At 43.3% G+C, this 16,197-nt stretch overlaps 1 long non-coding RNA gene across 1 annotated transcript; it reads left to right on the top strand.

The window, feature by feature from the left end:
* The first annotated feature begins 620 nt into the window (after nt 1-620).
* Nucleotides 621-8,796, top strand: LOC128119005 (uncharacterized). The gene is made up of 4 exons (XR_008221411.1): nt 621-740; nt 829-1,009; nt 2,445-2,595; nt 3,216-8,796. It is a non-coding gene; the product is annotated as an uncharacterized LOC128119005 (long non-coding RNA).
* Nucleotides 8,797-16,197: the final 7,401 nt, after the last annotated feature.

Here is a 16,197-nt window from a genome sequence, read left to right as displayed (position 1 = left end):
GAATTCCTATCAATAAGAACTTTTAAGAGGTGGGCCTAGTTAGACATCCTTATATCCTGTGATTTTGTGCTCTCAGAAGGGACTGTGGGATCTGAGCTGTTGTGGCTTCCTATTTGGTAATGTACCTTGCTCCCCTTTGAGCACGGTCTCGTTACTGCTATGTTCTCATCAGAGGTAAGCTGATATTGTTATCATCCACTACAACTGTGAGCTAAATAAGCCTTTTCATTTCTTTGTGAAGTTAGCCTGCCTTAGACCTTTCACCCCAACAGTGAGACACTAACTGCCACATCTTGCTATGGCTCTATTTTCTTTCATCATTGCTTCATTGTTTCTGGTTTCTCTCCTGATCACTGCCTTGACATAAACTGGTTTTGCTGTGGCTGAAATTCAGGTGTGGATCAAACACTAAAGTTGTTATGGTTTTTCTATTAGCAGCCTTGAACTATTTAGCTCATTCTGTAGTGGCAACGCATACAGAACTTTCCCCATTTCGGCAGCTCACATGACAGATGCCATGAGAATGGCAGGATCCTCCCCACCCTCCTCTGTCAAAAGATTTCCTGGCAGAGAGCAGAAGAAAAAAAACTCACTTCCCTTAGCCGTCAGACAGGAAAGATGCTAACTTCCTTTATTCACAAGAGGAGTGGAATTGATTGACAGACCAGTGAGAGCGGTTACTCATTTAACCTACCAAAAGATATTATATAGCTTTAAGCTGTGTTCAGAAGGCTGAAAAGGTAATAAACTACGTGTACAGGCTCAATTCTCGGGGGAGGAAGCCGCCGCAAACTCGGCACTCAAATCGTTTCTTCTTTCCTTTCTTAGGCCCTCAGTGTACACCATGCTTAATAAAGGTAATAAAAAGGCAAGATTATGAGGAAGAAAGAGGCCCATCAAGGAATGGAGGCTCTTTATTTGTTCTCCTGTCAAGGTGCTTCGTGGCTTTTTCCGGCATTTCAACACGTCAGTGGTGAATGGCAGGAGCTGACGGGAGACTGAATGAGAGGTAGGTGGTTTTGGAAGTGAATTTACCATGTCCCCAATGCTGTCGTCGTCTTTTGATGGAAACTCCGTTATTTTCCTCTCAGGAGATTTTTTTTTTTACCCAGTTCTCAGAGAGCCCAGTTGCTTCTGGGACTTTGAATGTCATCGCTGTGGGGCCACAGTGTGGTGCTGGGACTCAGGCTGTGGCGATGTGCTGGGTCTCCTTAGAGAGGTAGTAAATCTCGGTGCACCCCACACTGTTCACTCCACAATGGGGTGCACTGTGGGTGCCAGGTGGAGGCTCACTTATCTCTTTTCCCTGCCTCTGAGGTCTTATTTCCAACACACTACAAATGGTTTCTCAGGTCTTTGTGGAGGAAAGATAAAAATTCTTCCTTCGCCAGCGAACCATTCCCCAGGATGGGGTTAATCCTATGGAATGTCCTATTTCTGAAGGTTAGGGTGCTTACAAATGAGCAACAGAGAGAGCATAATTTGTATTTTTCTAGAAACTTCCAGGTTTCACGAGGAGAGTCTTAACGGGCTGATCTCTGTGTGACTGTTGCTAATTCAGCAATGATTACTATCACTTGTCAACTTACCCATCATTCCCTGTGCACCCACCATCCATCTATTCCTCCCAGCTCTAGGCTCTTACATATATTGATTTAATTAATCCTTACAACACAAGGGAAGTACAACCATTGTCTGCACCATATAGATGGCAGAGCTGAGATGTTATACGGAGAAGTTTTCCCAAGAATAACAGTGGCAGAGCTAAGATTTGAACCTAAGCAATGTAGTTCCAGAAAATTCACCCATAGGCCTCAAACTACTGCCTCTCTAGCAGCTAACACACTGCAAGGCTTCTATGGTAACCCTGAGTGAGCTTTGCTGAGAATGGGAATGTGATTATTTTTTCAGGCAAATTGACTTATTTAGAATTTGTCACCCCCTACCACACACACCTCATTGCTCATTTTATAAAGCAGGAAAATGACTCTTTGGAGGGGATACAAAAATTCCTTTTCAATCATTTGTTCAGCCACTAATATAGGGTACCATATTTACTACAGGCTAAGGACAATGGATAGAGTGTGTGGGTCATGATTTCCATCCTCTGGGAGGCTTTTCAATCCCATTGGTGAAACAAGAAAATACTCAAGAATATTTATAACAGACAGAAGCAGCATTTGGTATGTGTCCGAGGGGATTGCATAGACACCAATCATATTGTAGAGATTGAGAGCTCTCAGGAATGTCATGGAGAATGAGCGGCTTGGCTCTGGCCACATAGGATGGGTTGGGTTTCAACGGGAACAGAAATGCATAAATGTGGTGCCAGTCTGGTTTGACAACAAGGTGGAGCAGTTCACGGGCTACTAGAGAACTGTCTGGAATGGGAGTTCTCGGGTTCTAATTCTGGTTCTGCTACTCACTACTTTGTAAATTTTCAGGTAATCAGCAGTTTGGGCTGTTTGAGTTTTCTCATCTTTAAGGAAGTGGAGAGTGGGGAAGAAGGCATTTCACTTATGGCCTCAACTGGAAACAGGATTACCTACCTCACAGAAAAGAGATGCTTGTTGATGAGAATCTTGCTGTCTGATGGTAAGGGGAGGAGAAAGGAAGTTATCTTCACATCCATAGGACTGTGAAGGGGTGTGTGTTCATTCAGAACAAGTAAGATCGGTGTAGGTAAAGCCACTTCCCACAGAGCAGGGCATTTTATGTGACAGCTACTTTAAAGGAACCTCAGAGAAAAGGAGCCAAGACAGTAAGTGCTAAAGTTATCCTCAATCCCTATGATTGCCTGCCTAGCTCTGTCTCTTTTCTTATTAGCCAACCCAGCCAGGAAGACAGGATCCCTGAAAAATGGCAGCAATAACGGGAGTTGGGCTCACAGGATGAGAGCTAGGAGAATGTGGCTCTGGAGGGTCAGGTAGGAAGCATCTCGTGTGGGGTGGGAACACTAACTTGCGTCACTGTCCTCTTGCATGAGGTGTGTGCTTGTGGCTACTTTTGTTAGATCTTGCAAATCAGGCTTTGGTTTTGGACTTTGTTGTAATGGCAGTGGGAACCACAAAGAGAATTTGAGCAGAATGATTACATAATGACAGAGCAAAACAGCATCAGCATCAGAGGCAGACTGCCAAGAGGAAGAAATGAGGTACTGGGTTGGACAGCAGACTTCCCTGACTTATGTCTCTTGCATATTTCCCTTGTTACAGCCATCAAAGCCCTCAGGACCCTGTTCCCACTGCTGCTGGCCCTGTCCATATCTTCCTCTATCGCCTTCCCTATGACTGTAAGACCTGCCCCAATAACTGCAGCCTGGACTATACAGAAAGCAAGCAAGCTGGGTTTGAAGCTACGCCTGGAGCCACAGTCCCAGACCTATCCTGGAGCCAGGCCGTGAGATGCTCAGTTACAGAGGGAAAGTTAATATGCCTCGTTACACCCTGCTTTGGAGACTCCCTCTGACAGACACACGTGGTAATGGCTCAGAATGAACACACTCCCACGAACTACTGGAAAAGAGACTTTGCGTTGTTCCCTGGGCCTGTAATTGCTTTGCTGTGAAAATGACTGCGTTGGTTGTACTACACATTTCCACCCCGAACAATGCGTTTATTGGATCAAGTTAAATATATGAGGAATGAAGTACCTTGGGCAAGAATCAAGCAGCATTTGCAGGTGACTTTGCCAAACCAAGGTGTCCCTGGAATCAAGGCTCTAGTCTGGACAGTTGTGTTTGTGTCTGCCAGCTTTAAAGAGCTTGAGTTTGTCTTTTATCATAATGTCTGAGAGACAAAGCCTTGTAGGACTTGGGAACAACCAAAGAAGCATCAGTCTTTACCTCAGTCATAGATACATCTGTCCATCTCCAAAGAACATGTGGGGAAAGATGCCAGTAGGGCTTCTCGGTTCTATCAGTCCTGACATCTCAATTATTTTTCCTTTCAGGTGCTAATTCTAGGGCACTACACCCCAAACCTGGGGTGGTACTGCTTCCTTAGGGAAACAATGACACGAGGAGATGTATTTCTGTCTAAAAAGTCCACTATTCATGCTCCTCTTATCAAATTGTAGGCCACTCAGAAAGCTGGCTGATTACCGAGGCTAGATTTCATGGTGGAACAAGTGTATGTGCCTCACTTCCGGATGAACACAGATAAATTTGTAATTTGCCATCTTCAATCAACAGCACTAGGTGACTGCAGCAGAGGCCACCGATTACCTACGCTTCTGTAATAGAAATCTGAGACCCTTCATACTTGGGTCCTCAGGGTCAGCATTCTGCTCCTTCCCACAGTGCCCTCACTTCTAGGATGATCTCACATGAATCTGGATTGGTCTTGAATTTTGCTTTTGAATGCACATCAAATAATTGCTTTCAAAATAATACCCTCGTGATTAAAAACCACTGCAGCTAAAAATATTGAAATCAGGAAGCATCCCAAATAAAAGACTTGGCAAAACACATCAGATATGACAAAAAATTTTGCTGCAGAATGTGAAATAGATATCAAAAGACGAGCAACACACAGGCGTCATGAGGAGCCAGGTCTCTGCTTGCTCTCATTTCGCCGAGATGTTTCTACATCTCCATGGAATTTCAGCTAATCATATAAATTCTTTGTTTCACTCTGAAATCTGTTCAGGTTGACACTTATACTTTTGTGTTGATTATTTTTCTTCCATTTGTGATCTTTCTGACATTTTCAAAGAATAAGTGATTGGCAGAGCATGGGCTGGAGCAGCAGGGGTTTGATTCGATTGAATTCTTTGATCCGCTCTTTCCTCCTTTTCCGATGCTGACCCCCAGTGACCCTTGATCTTAATTTCCTGTCCTATTTTAGGTTTCTCAAAAAATTCTTAATTTAATTTCTTCTCCCCTTCTTCTTTTCTTACCTTTCCCTAAGTTTTTTCCCGTATAAGCTGTGTATAGTGCACATGGATGGATTCTCTTCCTTGGTAGAAGATGTCACACTGATTTCAAACTTAGATGGTGTCTTAGTTAGGGTTTTTAATTGTTGTGAAAAGACATCATGACCACAACAACCCTTATAAAGAAAACATTTAATTGGGGTGGCTTGTTTACAGTTTCAGAGGTTCAGTCCATTATCATCATAATAGGAAACATGGCAGCATGCAGGCAGACATGGTGCTGGAGTTGAGAGTGCTCCAGCTTGCAGGTAATAGGAAGTAGACTGATACAATGGGCAGTATCCTGATCATAGAAGACCTTAAAGCCCGCCCCCACAGTGACACACTTCCTCTGACAAGGCCACACCTACTCCAACAAAGCCACACCTTCTAATAGTGCCACTCCCTGAGATTGTGGGTTCCAATTACATTCAAACTACCACACATGAGAAAGGCTCATTCTGCATCCAGTTCGATTTTTCCCTTCATCAGTCAGTTCCTTCACGGTGTCACCAAATTCGAGTGTGATCATAGAAAAGGCGAACAGTAGTTATGGCTCATACCTTCTTCGCACTCACAAGGAAACGTCACATTGGGGTTGTGAGGTTTGTAGGTAGACTGGTGTGATTCACATGAGCTTCGAGAGTTTCTGTTGGGAGCAGTTTGGAGGACCAGAGCAGAAGAAGAGTGATGATATGATAGAACAGAATGTGGTCTCAGGCCAGTTTTCTCTTGTAGCATCTGTGTCCCCTGTGAGTGGCCAGAGTCAGACCATCTCCTTCCTCACTGACACTCTACTTCTCTGGAGCTTCCCTATAGTTCTTAGCTGGGTGATCCTAATGTGGAGAACCACAGACATTTCAGTCTCCATATGCCTGAAAGGTCAGGGGCAGTAGCCTCATTTTAGTGTACATCCTCTTTAGCAAAATTTCGATTAATTTAATCCCCTCTGTTTGACTTTTCCTTGGCCAAAGAAATGCTTCTCATGTTGAAACACACATCGCTGGTTCCGGTCCAGAACTTGTTAGGTTTCAGCTTCCTATTAGCTCCCAACCCCTGCTTTTTAAGGGAATTTATTTATTATTTATTTATTTATTTATTTATTTATTGTTTTTTTGAGACAGGGTTTCTCTGTGTAGCTTTGGAGCCTTTTCTGGAACTCACTCTGTAGCCCAGGCTGGCCTCAAACTCACAGAGATCCACTTGTCTCTGCCTCCTGAGTGCTGGGATCAAAGGCATGTGGAGCACAAATCTTAAAGGTCTTATTAATAAAAACAAACCCTGGAGCCAGATATTGGGGTGAACACTGAAAGATCAGAGAGACAGAACAAGCCGCAGCTAACCTTACCTCACCAATTCCTCAGCTGATCTGGTTTCCTCAAACTGGAAGCCTCTGAGTCCTCATCGGAATGGAGCTCAGTTGAACTGCTGCTAAAAGCCTAAAAGCTTAACAAACATAGTTCCTGGTCCTCACGCCTTATATACCTTTCTGCTTCCTGCCATCACTTCCTGAGATTAAAGGCATATGTCACCATGCCTGACTGTTTCCAGTGTGGCTTTGAACTCACAGAGATCTGGATGGATCTTTGCCTCCAGAATGCTAGGATTAAAGGTGTGTGTGCCTCCATTTTCTGGCCTCTGTGTCTATCTAGTGGCTGTTCCTGTTCTCTGATCCCAGATAAGTTTATTAGGGTGCACAATATATTGGGGAACACAATATCACCTCAGGCATGTACCACCACTGCCCTGCCCAGGATTGTATTTATTTTCAAGTGTGTGTGTGTATGTGTGTGTGCAAGTACTTTCAGAGTCCAGAAGAGTCTTTTGATCCCCTGTTAACTAGAGGTATAGGCAGTTATAGTCACCAGATGTAGGTGCTGGGAATGAAATGCAGGTCCTTTGGAAGAACTGCAAGTGCTCTTAACTACTGAGCCATCTCTCTAGCCTCCCATACCCCCATTTCAATAAGTGCTCATCCCACAATAAACTTTGTATTGCAAATTTCCGTGTACAGTACATGCTCTCTACAAGGGTGGACATAGCTTCTTGTCATCCTTGAATCCCTGGTGCAGAGCCAGAGACATTCTATTCAAAGAACTCAATAAATGCGTTTTGGCATTTTCTATACAGTAGTCTTCTCCATGTAAATATATTTTGTTTTCCAGCTAGACTTTAAGTCCCTGAGGGCAGAGTGCCTTGTAAATACCAGAGTATGTGTTGTTCCTTACACACAGAAGGTGCTCATGGTAGACTTATTTTTGAGGATGATGATGGCTAAGCTCCACACACACTTTATTGAAATAAATCTGTGTCGGAATATGCAGCACGCACCTATGATGAAGGCTTATCAGGAGAAAGAACAGAAACAATGAAAAGAAGGGTGAAAGAAGGAAGGAAGGAAGGAAGGAAGGAAGGAAGGAAGGAGGAATAAAGAGCCCTTTTCTCCGGGAAGTAAACTGATAGCACCTGTATGATCACAATCTAGCTCTGTATCTAGTTGCTGCATCCCTGGGGTCTAACAGAGAGATTCATCTGAACACATTGCTTGCTGGTTTCATTTCTATTATGTAGAGCCATTTTTTTTTTTGGATATTGTGTTTGGTCGGCTGCATGTTTGGTGCAAAATTTGGATTAAAGTAATTGTGTTTGAGGTACCCTGAGTTTTTTTAACCAACAGAACTTCATGCATTGCTTCTTATTTAGTGACTTCTCAATATGAAGTCAAGCCAAGTATCAACATTATTAACTCTGTACTAGGCACGGGACTGAGAGACAGGATGTATTTGACACCTGTTGCCAAGGGCTCATCACTGGGACACATAAACACTGTTGACTCTGCTGAGTGCAAGAACAGAGATAAAAAAAGAGCACCCCTGCAGTGATTAATGTTGACTGCAGTGATTCCAGAGGCCCTCACAAATAAATTGACATTTGAGTTGCCCCTTGATATTGGATTTTGACAAGCAAAGGCTGGAGGAAAGAGCAACTCAGACAGGTGAAACAGGATAAACTGAAGCGTGGAAGTGTGAAGGGTTTTGCCCTAAATAGACAGTGGAGGCCTGGACCTGGGCGTGGTTTGAATATAGATTTTTTTCAACGCCTGAGACCGAGGAGTTATATTTGCCTTTTCTAGGTCAAACCAGGCCTTTGGCTAAGTTTTGTCTGGTCCAGCATGTTCTTTTCTCTTCTCTTTTGAGTTGCTGCCAACATTTAAAAATCAGGAGATTTCACATCCATACCAGATTTCAGTCTGCTTTCGAAAGAAATCTAACAATGGTGAGTCTGCATTTCCTGAAGACAGCAACTGACTGTACTGAGTAATGGCTTCTCTTTTGAGACAGGCTCTTACCTATTTCCAGTCTGTGACAGTCCCGTCTCACTGGCTTTAGTCAAATAGCACAGGCAGGTAGCTGAGTTTGCACCCTGTGACCTCAAAGCTTTACTGACTGCTGCATGCTGGGAGAAAGTGGCATCTGGTCCAAGGAGCTTTATCCAGAATTTGACTAAATGCACACCTGGATGACTCTTGGGAATCAGCAAACTCTTGAAGGGAAGAAAAGAGTCAGCAAGTCATCCCAGTTGATTCTTCGAGGACTCTTGTTTGCCTAATTCCATCTTAGACTGGCACACCTGAGGGATTTTCAGAGGCCAGGGATAATGACCCTCAGGCTTTAAAAGATCTCTTGCCATGGCAACCTACAATGCTTTTGTATTTTGAGGGCTTGTTAGCATCACATCTTTGGTTTATCTTTTCCTTATAACTGAGTTTTCCTTTCTTCTACAATGCACAGTAGCAGTATGCTAACAAGAGCCCAAATCCATTTTCAGAACAAAGGAGAGAATGTGTGTGTGTGTGTGTGTGTGTGTGTGTGTGTGTGTGTGTGTGTGAGAGAGAGAGAGAGAGTGAGTGTGTTTTCATCTTACTTCCTTTGTTCAGCTCTTAGGCCAATCAGATGTTCACATTCTTTGGACCTTTGTGAACTACCCCTTCCTTTTTCTCACAGGGGGAATAAAAAACACATTTTGCATTGGTACCAAGTACTAGAGCTGGATTTCGGAAGGCATGCATATCCCCCAAATACAAATGCCGAACAATATACATGACAAAACAGTTGTTTGTGTTCTCTGTGCACACGGAGACCTGTGAGCACAAACACGCTCTGTGCCTGATGCCTCCTCTTAAGAGTGAGAGGTTCCTAACTGACATAACCTTCTTTTCATAAGAATAAAAGAGAAGGTTATTGAGTCTATGAGCTAATCTGTCTAATTAGATGCCTCTAAGCAAAATGCATAAGATTTGCATGAATTATCTTAACATGCAAAGAATAGGACACGGGAAGGAAGAACTCGAGGAAATTTGCATTTAGATGGCGAGGGGGGAGTTTACCAACTAGGGTCCGTTCTTTTATGTTTTGGAGCTACGCTTAAGAGGAGCTGCAGATGGATGGTTAAGTCAGTAAAGACTGCCATGCATTCTTAGACTTTCAAGCAGTTGCTCCAAGCCTCGTCTGCCCCATGCAGGGTGAAACAGGCCTGGAGCGCCCATCAGGAAGCTTCATTAAGGCAGTGCGTGGGAATCAGTTTCAGTCCCGGCGGCTGGCAGGCTGAAGGACAATCCCTTCTGGACCTCTAGGTGGCACTGTTGTATCTAGTCTAAGAGGCCCTGGGCTTTTTGGCTGGCTACATCGCTGAGATGGAAAATGGTGGAAAAGGAGAGGAAAGGGAAAAAAACCAAAAAACAAAAAAACAAAAAACAAAAAAAAAAAAAAACGATTGCATGCGTCCTTTTCCTTTCCCGTCTAACCTCCCAGCACCGCAGTCCACGCTACCTGAGAGCGTCCTTCCATGTCATCGTGCAGACTTCATGAGTTAACGCTATATGGTTTATTTAAAACGAGCCGTTCTTGGGCTTCCTAGATCTATCTGCTCATTCATTTGAAAGCTCCACGGCCTGAGAGTTGGCTTGTCTCCTTCAGTCTTCCTGCTTTTCACGTCCACACTGTTGCTGGGACTCACAGGTTGATGGGGGGAGATTCTGGAAGAAGGGGTGTCCCGTCTGTGTCTTGGCCCCAGCAGATGTGATGGTTAGTAGTGAAGGTCACAGTTAAAGGGAGTATGTGTGATGGGAGGTGGCAGACAGACTGGAGTGGGATTCAGGCAAGGAAGCTAGCAGTGTCTTGCTCCATTCTTGTTTTCTCCTGGGCTGACAGGTTTGAACCAAGAAGTTGATTAAGATGTGCCTTCTGACAACTGGTTGGGGATATGGAGCCTAGAGATTTTAGGACTGCCTCAGCTTCCACAGTGCTAAGATGGGACATTCTGCTGACCTACTGGGAAAAACTTCTGGAAATCAGATGTTTTGGAATGTGATAGAAGGTTCAGGAGATAGGAACCAATTCTCAAAACGTCATAGTATATGATGAACAACAACAAAAAAGATAATATTTAAGCTGGGTGGCGGCAGCAGCAGAGGCAGCAACAGCGCATGCCTTTAACCCCAGCACTCAGGAGGAAGAGGCAGGCAGATCTCTGAGTTCAAGTCCAGTCTGGTCTACAGAGCGAGTTCCAGGAGAGCCAGGGTTACACAGAGAAACCCTGTCTCAAAACAACAACAACAACAAGATAACATTTAGATAGTACTTTTCAAAGCTTCCATCTTGTTAGGTTTTGAACATGAAATGTCCCTTACTGGGTCATCTTTTGAATGTTTTGTCCCTGACTAGTGGTATTATTTTATTTTGGCAGGTGATGGGAACTTTAGGAAGTTGCATGCCTGGGTAGTTATACCTGGTCCCTGGTTCCTTCCTTGTTCCCAGCTTCCAGCTTCCTATGAAGAATTTCCACAGCCACACATTCCTACATGATGTTCTGTCCAAGTACACGAGGCCTGGCAACCAGGAATAGAACTCTGAAATACGGAACCCACACGAATCTCCCCCTTTAAGGTATTTTTCTCAGCTATTTGATGGGCAAATTCCCTGTCTTCCTCCCCCTCTAATAATTTCCCCCCCTCCTCACAGTATTGTTATTAGGAAAGCACTCAGCCTACTCAGGGCATAGGGAGAGCCAGACTCAGTTCCTCAAGTTCTCATTTTCTTTCTTATCCTCAAACATACACTTCCGTTAAGAAGCAATATTCAAGTCTGGCAGAGCAACATTTGCCCTACTTGACACCTAGGAATCAAACTAGATATTATGCTTAAGGCAAAGTAATAAGAAGCACAGCAGCTTTCTTCTGCAGTTTCTATTATTTTATCTTCTTAAATGAAAAATCCGACTCCACATTGACTCCAGAAGCAATACCTTTAGGGTACAATGCTTGTTTTTTCTTGTCAAATTTGCTCCAGTTTCTTTGGTTTAATCACTTTCTTTTCCTATGCCTCAGTGGTATTCTCTGTAAAATAGGCTGAGTTTCTAGGCTTTGGACATCTATGGGAAATAAATTAATATTTTAAGTGTCACCAGATTTTTTTTTTAGATGACAGATAAGCATTAGTTTTTAGTAGTGCTTTAATAGCAATAAATTAAGCCTAAACCTTCAGGAATTCCTTAAGAAGATGTGATTTCCTTTGGCCGATTACATCTTTGAGTTTTGCAGAAGTTTATAATGGATGAAATAGTACTTAACAGCCTCATAAACCAAGGCTTCTGTACGTTTAAATGGTCTTCACTCTTATTATCTTAACTAATGAATTTTGCCAGGCATCTCTGTTATAGCTGTATGATTTATAAAGATTATATTTACTTTTCTTCCTTATAAGAACCTAATGAGACCAAATTGGTTGCATGTAATCAGACACCGGCCTTTTTCATCTCTTCGGGTTTTATTTACGAAAGCTTATTAGAGCACACACACTGAGTAATGTGTAGCGATAGCTAGGTTTGCCTAATGATCCCAAACAGCTAACACAGAATGCAGATAATGAAATGACAGGCCGACTACCAATGCGGGGGGAGGGGGGGGTGCGGGGGGGGGGGGGGGGAGGGAAATGCACACACACACTAAAATCCTTGCCTAGGCAGAATGCCCATGAACAGGCTTCGACCTAAGAACATACACCATACAGATAACGGGCCCAAGAGTATAACGTTTAGCGGGGAAACTGAGGGTCAGGTTCTGTTTCCCGCCATGTAGGACTTGGTACAAGGGCTGTGTTTGAAGTATACATGCAGAATGATGTGGTACAACAAGACTGGAGAGCCAATTTCATAAAACAGAGGAGGCGATTCGCTGGGCTACTTTCACCACATGCAATTAAAATGATTACCCAGTGCTAATATGGGTGTTTTCCTCTGTAGAGGCAACTGGATGGACTTTGCCACTTGTCCATCCTCTCTCAAGATGTAAACAAAACATTGCACTGGGCCAGTCGCCTATCATCAGTGCTGTCATGACTGTCTGTCATTGACAGTCTTTAACACAGAACATCTTCATGCCTGCCTTAATATCACATTCCTTTATTTCTAATTCAATAAAGATGTGTTCCAGTTTCAGCAGTAGAACATCGAACTGATTTGTTTTTCTAATCCAATTTAGGAGCCGCAAAGATGAGGGATAACTTGATTGTTTTTCTAGCTGTCAACCTTAAATATTTTGAATCCTCTGCAATATTCTGCTGCTTTGATGACATGGAAATTTATAAAAAAACTTTGCTAAGCCATGTCTGAAGCCATTTATACACTTATTTCCTCTTGGTACCACCTGCTGGTGTGATGTGTTTGGAAAGTTTATTATCCTTTGGGTGAGCAACTTCCTCCATAAAGTTGCAGAGTGTCCCCTTCGACTGCTATTTTGAAATTTGGTGCATAAATCTCTTTGCCTTCCATTACTGGAGGTTTTATAGTTTAACACGATGTTCCCTGTCCACTCCTCATTTCAGGCATCTGATACCTGCAGACACTGCACCTCTTGGTGACTTGTGAAGCATTCTCTTCAGGATATCATACCAGGAGAACAATGTTGGACTACTCATTGTTCATTTGTTCTTTTTCTGAACTAGTTCAGGAATCGAAAGCAGAAGGGGATGGTGATTATGAAATCAGAGACCACTGGAGGTCAATATTATTGTAGAATGAAGAAAACCAGGTACAAAGGAGTGAGGCAAGCTGTTCGAGGTCAGACTGCCCACTATAAAGGGATGCACACTGGAAATGGACTCTTAGAATAATGTATTTTCCAGACTTACGGAAGTTTCATTTGGAAACTCTTCTTTCTCTGCTCTCCACATGTAGTCATATGTTCTCATAGTCACAGGCACCTAGGGTGACATCATGATGCCGCCTCGACTTTTCCATGGTTATTCTTTGCTTGCTATTGTTATCTCCCACACTGATGAAGGTATTTCACACCTGCCAGGCACCTGGTGCCTCAGTGGTACTTCCTGTATCTCCAGGGTTCACCACAATTACTAAAGCGACCTTTATAGGCTGTTCTTGCATTTCCCAGTGGGCTTTTCAGCTGCTTGCTCAATTGTCTCAACCTGTTATATAGCCCCGTGTCAGGACTTTTATGTCTGATATCACTGTGTTGGGGTCTTGGGTCCCCAAGGAAAACATTTTGATTGGTTATTCCATTCTTAAGAGAGAGACGCTATATGTTTCCCTATCACCATCTTGATGCCCTTGCTCATAGAATCCCTCTTCTCTCTCTTTGACTGGACTCCTGGAACTCTGCCTGGTGTTTGGCTGTGGATTTCTGCATCTGCTTCCATCAGTTACTGGAGAAAGGCTCTATGATGACAGTTAGGGTATTCACTGATCTGATTACTGGGGTAAGCCAGTTCAGGAAACCTACAGAGACAACCAAACCAAACTAGTGAGAACTCCTGAAATTTAGATCAACAGCTGTGGAGCCTACATGGGACTGGACTAGGCTTTCTGCATAGCCAGACAGTTGTGCAGCTTGATCTGCTTAAGGGGCCCCCTGGCAGTAGGATCAGAATTCATCCTTGGTGCATGAGCAGGCTTTTTGAAGTCCATTACCTATGATGGGACACCTAGTGCAGCCTTGAGGCAGGGGGAGGGTCTTGGACCTGCCTCTACTAAATGTACCTCCCCATGGGAAGCCTTGCCTTCTTGTAGGAGGGAATAGGGGGTGAGTAGTTTGGGAGAGGAAGGTTGGAGGGGTGGGAGGAAGGAAAAGGGGGATCTTTGATTGGTATGCAAAATGAATAAAAAATTTTCTTAATAAAAAAAAGAAAGATACTCATGATACCAAATTCTTAAGTGTTTTTCCTTCTTTTTTTTCTTTTCTTTTTTTTTCTCTTTCTTTGAATTATGTAGAGAGTGAATATTTGGGAATTGAGTATTTTGGGAATTCACAAGTTTCCACTCCGGCAGGGAGGTCTTTCTCATGGTCCACTGCTTGTTAATACTGACTGGGTTGCAGCTGGTCCTTCGTGTTTTCTTCTAATCCCAACTTTCGCATAGCTACAGGTCTCTCATTTTGAGATCCCAGAGGAATGCATGGGGTAAAAATGATCATGTATATGACTAGACATAGGACCCATTCAGAAATAGCCTGGCATGCCAGTATGAACCCCCAAAGCAAGAATGAACGTGGCAGAGGGAAGGGACCAAGGAAAGCGAGCTTTCCTCACAACTGTGCTATAACCAATCGCTCATTTTTTTTTTATTAGTTCTCTGTTCCTGCAGCTTCTGGTTCACTTTTCCTCGTTTTTATTCTGTTTTATAGTTTTTAATCTCTTTTCTCTGTTGCTCCCTTTGCAGTTCCCTCTTTGGCTCATTTCTTCTTGGACATTACATCATCCCGGAGAAGTTTCCCCTCGTGACCTTTCTCCAGTTCTCTACCTAATTTAGACGCCTTTGCATGTTTTCCTGTTTGCTTGTGCTGTTGGAGATCTTGAGTTTGAAGGGAACCTCTACTCCTTTTGTGTGCAAAATATATAAGATGCCATTTCAGGGCTCAGGGCTCTCTTTCCCTCCATCTAGAAGAATCAGAGCCTGAAAGAATTCATTCCCCAAGCACAGTAGACCCACACTTGTGGGCATCTTCTCGTAATGATGGCGCAAATGATCACCTGCGTGGTACTTTACAGTTTGCAGGGTTTTTTTTTCCCCACAGGCCTTGCTTTCAAGTAAGCTACTTGACACACCTGCTCTGTAAAGCTTCCAAGACTGGGCAATCCTACCTCTGTTCCTTTGTAAGCCCGGAGGTGGCGGTGCCATGAATTCCTTCTACCATGTTGTATAGAAGTTCCCTGCACACAATAGACACTCAGTTTTCACAATGGGCTTGTAGATTTAAGTCCTTATCTGAGATGTGCCCAGTACAGCTTTTTTCTAATTTAAGGAAAGTCAGCACAGAACACTAAAATTTACCTAAACGTTTATCATTTGTATTGTAGAAGGATTTATCACAGGGCTTATAGCCCTCTCTTTAGTGTGTTCAGGTTATATTCATTTTATATGCCAATTTAATTGATATGAAAAATATAAACAAATTTGACTCAGAGTCAAGTTGGTAGGATAGAAAATTACTTAAGTTTTAGTTAGTGACTTCTGACCTGGTAGTACATCATGTACAGAGCTGACTTTGTCATGTAGTAGGTGTATAATTTGACACTTTGGTCAACAGTGGACCACATATATGGTAGTCCATGATGGTCTAGTAACACCACAGGCATCATTTGTGTGTGTGTGTGTGTGTGTGTGTGTGTATTACTTAACTAACTGTACTCTTTGAAGTTCATCCGGTGATATAATTGCCTAGTGGCATATTTCTCAGTGTGTCTCCATAGTTAAGCCATATGTTACTGTGTTATGAATCATGAGTTCTTAATTTACAGAACGGTAAAGATAGAAAATATGGAAGGAAGGAACAATGCTTCCCTAGGGTTTTGTCCAGACCCTCAAATCTGTAGTCTGTCCTTTGACAATGAACTTGAGGGAACTGCATTAGTGTGTCATACACTCTTACATCATCCCTCTCTTAGTCTCTGTCTTAGGCACACACACACTTTTCAAGTGGGAAGCGGGCAGCCCCAGTACCTTCATGGTCTTACTTGGTGATTTTTCCCAACCTTGTTTGGACAGTAATTCTAAGTTCCATGAGATTCATTCTTTGCTCCAGAGGTCACTTTTCCCATGGCCACTGCATTGTTCTGCTCCTCAGGGCAGGGCAAGGAAACTTACCATCTCTTGAGCTGGCCCCCTGCTTCTAGCTGAGCCCAGCCATGGGAGAATGAACCCTCCTTGGCTCTCTCTTTCTTCTAACGGAAACAGCCAACCTTAGTCTGCTCTTTTCTCTCTTCTCCTCTTGAA

Source organism: Peromyscus californicus, unplaced genomic scaffold (assembly GCF_007827085.1).
Source record: "Peromyscus californicus insignis strain IS unplaced genomic scaffold, ASM782708v3 Scaffold_23__1_contigs__length_62951481, whole genome shotgun sequence".
NCBI lineage: Eukaryota > Metazoa > Chordata > Mammalia > Rodentia > Cricetidae > Peromyscus > Peromyscus californicus.
This window is presented reverse-complemented; position numbering and strand designations above follow the sequence as displayed.